Here is a 5429-nt window from a genome sequence, read left to right as displayed (position 1 = left end):
GTCCTGAGCAATATAGAAGCCCAGAAAGAGGTAAGTGTAGAGGACCCAGAGATGCATGACCAGGTGGTTGTCATCGGCTCCACCTCAGTGAAATAAATCTGAGGAATCTGGGAGCCGGTAACTGATTGGCAATAGGAGCTAAGCTCAAAAAACGGTGTTAGCTGTTACCAGAAGTAGAGGATGGCTGAGAAGATAGTTTTGAAGGTTGCCATGGGAAAACAGATTGGAAGGGCTTTAGAGGCTGGAAGAAGGGGTGTACCTGGGTTGGTCCCGTCCAAACACTGCTGAAGCAACAGACAGATCCATGTGACCCCAGGGTGCACTGCCTGTATGTGGATTTTCTTATAGTATAGTGCTATAGATGTTATATTTCCATCCTTATGATTTTCTTAATAACATTTTCTTTTCTCTAGCTTACCTTATTGTAAGAATAGAGTATATAATATGTATAACATACAAAATATGTGTTTATCAACTGTCCTTGTTACTGGTAAGGCTTCCAGTCAATGGTAGGCTCTTAGTAGTTAAGTTTTGTGGGAGCCAAAAGTTATGGGCTATTTTTGATTGCTCAGGGGTTGGGGCCCCTAACCCCCACATTGTTCAAGGGTCAACTGTAACGCTAAAAGTACAAATTTCATCAAAAATCAAAGTAGAATTTACTAATTTCTCATTTATAAAAAGTGTTACTGAAATAAAATTTGCATAAGGAGCAGTAAAAAATAGGGTATGCAGACTTCCTGAAACATCCATCTGCAGCTTATTTTTATAGCGGGTGTATACTAGCATCTCTTAATAGTAATGTTCTTTGAAAAACATGGTCTTCAGTGTGTGTACTCACTCGTTTTATAGACTCTTCATACCACAACCTTGATTCTTAAGTAGGGCAGTGGATAACACTCCTGAACCAGTTGGTAGGTCTGAACACATGAAAATGTTTTAGAAGATGTGCTCACTGCTATCTACTGACCTTTTGGAAAAAGCCCAATGTCTGTATGTTTTACGGACAACACTTAAAATAGAAGCTGCTCCTTTAATCTCTGAGACATGTTGTGATGCAGTCTCACCAGATCAGGACTTTTATTAGACCATTACAAATGTGAGAATCAGCATATTTGAGACATACTTTTTAAATCTTTATTGTAAAAATGCCCTAAAAAGAATCCAGGAGACTGTCATTTAAGAAATGAACAAAAATGTAGTGTTAAATCATCAAATCAGATCCTACTCTTTTATAATTGAGCAAGGCCCTGACATTTAAAATGCTGAATAATGGCTGATCCCACATTATCATTTCACAAGGGCATCAAATCATTTTATCTAGGGTGAAGCATAAACAATAAAAGATAGCCTTATGGCATATTTTTTATTTGTTTACAAACAGTAAGTAACCCAGCACACTGCTCGTCAGGATCCCTTATGGTGCTTGGCTTAGGATAAAATAAAGTCTCCATGTATGTTATGAATACAAATACTTGGAAACATAGGCATTGGCAACAAACTTTTCACTATATTCTCAAGTTTCTGAGTAGAAGCTCTATTCAATTATTCGAATATTAACAGTATTTAAAAGCAAATTCACAAATTATAAAAGCATAATATTATAAAATCCCCAAGGAAAGAAAAATCAATAATATTTACCCACAGATGAACAAGAAAAATAAGCCAACCTATGGAACCTATTATTCACGATAGCCAAGCTATGGAAACAACCTAAGTGTCCATCAACAAATAACCAAGAAAATTATATAGAGATTATAGAAATAGATAGGTATAGATAGATAGATATTTCATATATAAAATAGTATTCTGCTATAAGAAAATAGGAAATCCTTCCATTTGTGACAACATGGATGAACCTGGAGGGCATTGTGCTAAGTGCAATAAGCCTGATACAGAAAGACAAATACTGTGTGTATTATAAATATATGGTAAATAATGCTGCAATGAACAGGCGATGCAGATATCTTTTCAAAACAGTGATTTCATTTCCTTTGGATAAATACCCAGAGTGGAATGGGCTAGATCATCTGGTAATTCTATTTTTAACTTTTTGAGGAGCCTCCATACTGTTTCCCAGAATGGCTATACCAATTTACATTCCCACAGTGTACAAGTGTTCCCTTTTCTCCACACCTTTGCCAGTACTTGTTATCTCTCATCTTTGTGATAATAGCCATCCTAACAGGTGTCAGATGATATCCCATTGTAGTTTTTTTAAAGAATGTGGAGAAATTTATTGCCATTTCAAAGTATAAGTCAGATGAATAAGACCAAAAAAATCATTAACATTAAAATGCTATTTAAAACCAGATTTGTCTTTAGAAGATTTCTCTTTTGATAGGCAATTCTCCACCTAATATAGTGTAATTTGGTATTAACATATTGTGGATATTTTTAAAGGTCTATAAAAGGATGTTTTATGATGGTCCATCATAAGTACACAATAATATATATTAATATAAATTAATTGATGGATTGCAATTTTGAGATTGTACAATGTTCTAGAAAATCCTTTCTTCACCATATTTTATATTAAATTGGATATCCCTACTGTGTTGCATTTGTCAAAATGAGCTCAATAGAATCTGTTTCTTTTATATATGTCAAGTTGCAGCCATTCAAACTATGGAGTTCCCCACACAAAACCAACATATGTGTTGCTGAAACACTTGCTATTGTGGCTGTAAAATATTAATTTTCCTAGCATATAGCATTTAGTTTTAAAATATTAGTCCCTTCACCCATAGTATTTCCATAAGCCTCTTTTATAGCCCCAAAAATCACCAAAAAAGGAACACTCCCTCTTCCCGTCCCCCTGCCAGCTTTTATTCCTTTAGAGTGGAGGCCAAAAAACTTTCTCTGAAAGGGCTAGATAGGAAATATTTTAGGCTTTACAAGCCCTGTTGCATCTATTCAGGTCTACTGTTGTAGTGCAAAAACAAAAACAATAAAACAACCATAGACAGGGATGCCTGGGCTCAGTAGGTTAAGGGCTCAGTAGGTTAACATCTGCCTTTGGCTCAGGTCATAATCCCAAGGTCCTGAGATGAAGTGCTGTATCCGGCTCCTTGCTTGGCGAGGAGCCTGCTTCTCCCTCTGCCTGCCACTCCCCGTTTGTGCTAGCTCACTTTCTCTCTCACACACACAAATAAATAAATAAAATCTTAAAAAAACAAACAAACAAAAACCAACCATAGACAACAGTAACTTGAATGGGTGTGGCTACATATGACCCACCCTGCCTTAGAATACCACAATTAAATCTGCTCGTATTAAATACATAGCAAGATGTACCTTAGGGCCTAAAATAAAGGTAGACTCTTTTTCTTTCAGAGTCCTTCAGGAAAAACATTATGTAATGCCTGGGAAGCATCATCTACTTTAAACATATCCACACAGTTTCATTCTTTTCTTACCCTGAGATAGTTATTAAGAAAAGGTAATCTGTGGTCCAGTGCATGAAACATCTTTGGGGATATATATTACTTAATAGAAAGTGATATTACTTCTACCGTTATAAGAACTCGGCTCTTGTGGGTAAGAAGCAAGTGCCTGCAGCATGCCTCCAACATACTGAATATTAAGGGACAACGACCTCTCCCTGGCAGTGATTGCAACAACTCAAAGTTGTACTTTCATATCTGTATAGGGATGAAATCGTCCAATATTTTTCTTTGTAGCAAGTAAGGTGAAGGCTCAGAAAATGGATTATCAAGTGAGCTTTCTGTGTAGGTAACTGGATCCAAAATGAGTAGAACCCTTCCAGCCATTTTTTCTGCTGGGGTGCTACAAAATTCACTGTTGATGGAATCTTCTTTTGACTTTTAGTGTCAGCATTATCCAGAAGACGCACATTTACTGCTTTTGCCAACTTCATTTGTTAATGCTAGTACTGCTTTGGTGTGAGGCTCTGTACTAGGGTAGCAAGTGTGCTCTCTTCCCCACTGCAAGGAGATTAAGAGCTCATCTGACAGTCTCTGGGTAACTGTCATTTCCTAATGAAACTATTCCCATTCACTCAGGAGATTTTGAATAGCACTCTGTGCATCACTATTTTGATGCTACGAACCTGGTCTGGAGTTGGTTAACTCATCTGCTATAAACCTGCTTGTGAAGAATTTACTTTGCCATACATCACACTACATTGACATATGTTCTAACTATTCAGAAAGTTGAGCTGTGTTTTGACCCAGGTCTTCATTTTCTAAAATAAGCCAATTTTTCTCAGGGGCTAGACATTCGAAGTGATACTGAAGATCGTCCCCAGCAGAAGCCCCTGGCAACTTTTTAAACTCACAATTGACCTCTGTACACTGAGCTGGTTTGAAAGATCTCTGTCCTGTAGTAAGCTTTAAGAGTTCTTGAGCTTTTCCAATATATTCTTTACCTCTGATCTTTCCTTTCTGGGTTCTATGACTCCCTCTGACTGACCAAGGAAGTCTCCTCTATGATGTCCCAGAGACTTAACCTTTGCATTTTTGTTGCGGATATATGGGTCATAGTGGTGTTGGGAACGGATATTCTTACAGTTTCAACTTCCACTGCTTTCTCAGTGAGAATCTTCCTTAGTTGAACTCCTGGGTTCTCTGATGGAGCTGCTTTCTCTCGTGGATTCTGAAGGATGTGATGCTCTGGGTTGGACTCCAGACATAACTTCAACAGATTTAGGTGGCCCGTCAGTTTCTGTTCCATCTCCTGCTCCTCAGATTGGGTTGGTTTCTAAACTTTCAAGAGTAGTCATTTTTTAACCAAGGAAAATACACCTCCATAGTTCTACTGAAAACCACCGAAGTTCCTTACTCTTCTGATTTCAGAGGACTTCACTTTATAGATTATTGGTCTCTGTGTTGCAGGTTTGACTGCTCCACACACTACTTTTCCATTCCAAAGCTCACCCTCCCAGACCTTCCTGATATCCACCTGCTTGCTCATTCTCCCACTGTAGTTTTTCTTTGAATTTCCCTGATGATTAGTTGTGTTGAGAACTTTCTCAGGTATCTGGTGGACATTTGTATGTCTTCTTTGGAAAAATGACTATTCATCTTTTGCCCATTTTTAATTGTACTACTTGTGTTTTTCGTAGTCGTAGGAATTCCTTATATATTTTAGATATTAATCCCTTATCAGAAGTATGGCTTATAAATATTTTCTCCCATTCTGTATGTTGGCTTTTTTTTCTTCTAAGAAAAAATATTTATATTATTTTATTATTAATATTTTATTACAGTTTTTATATGAGCAAAGCATTTATTTTGATATTAAATAAATCATACTTTTCAAAGTACAAAAAAGTACTCTTCTACCTTTGAAATGTATTTATGGAAAAAGTCATTAGGTCCTTCATTGTATAAAATTTTCTCTGCTCTGAAAACAAACATCCAAAGCATTGATAGATTGAATAGTATCCTTATGGGGGCGCCTGGGTGGCT

The 5429-nt window shown here is 36.9% G+C and overlaps 1 pseudogene; it reads right to left on the bottom strand.

Annotated features, from left to right (window-relative positions):
- Positions 1-3580: 3580 nt before the first annotated feature.
- LOC113266968 (golgin-45-like) lies at positions 3581-4741 on the bottom strand (annotated as a pseudogene).
- Between the last annotated feature and the right edge of the window lie 688 nt (positions 4742-5429).

The sequence above is a fragment of the Ursus arctos genome, unplaced genomic scaffold (genome assembly GCF_023065955.2).
Source record: "Ursus arctos isolate Adak ecotype North America unplaced genomic scaffold, UrsArc2.0 scaffold_3, whole genome shotgun sequence".
NCBI classification, from domain to species: Eukaryota; Metazoa; Chordata; class Mammalia; order Carnivora; family Ursidae; genus Ursus; species Ursus arctos.
Note: the sequence above shows the minus strand (reverse complement) of the source record. Positions and strands in the feature narration are given on the sequence as shown.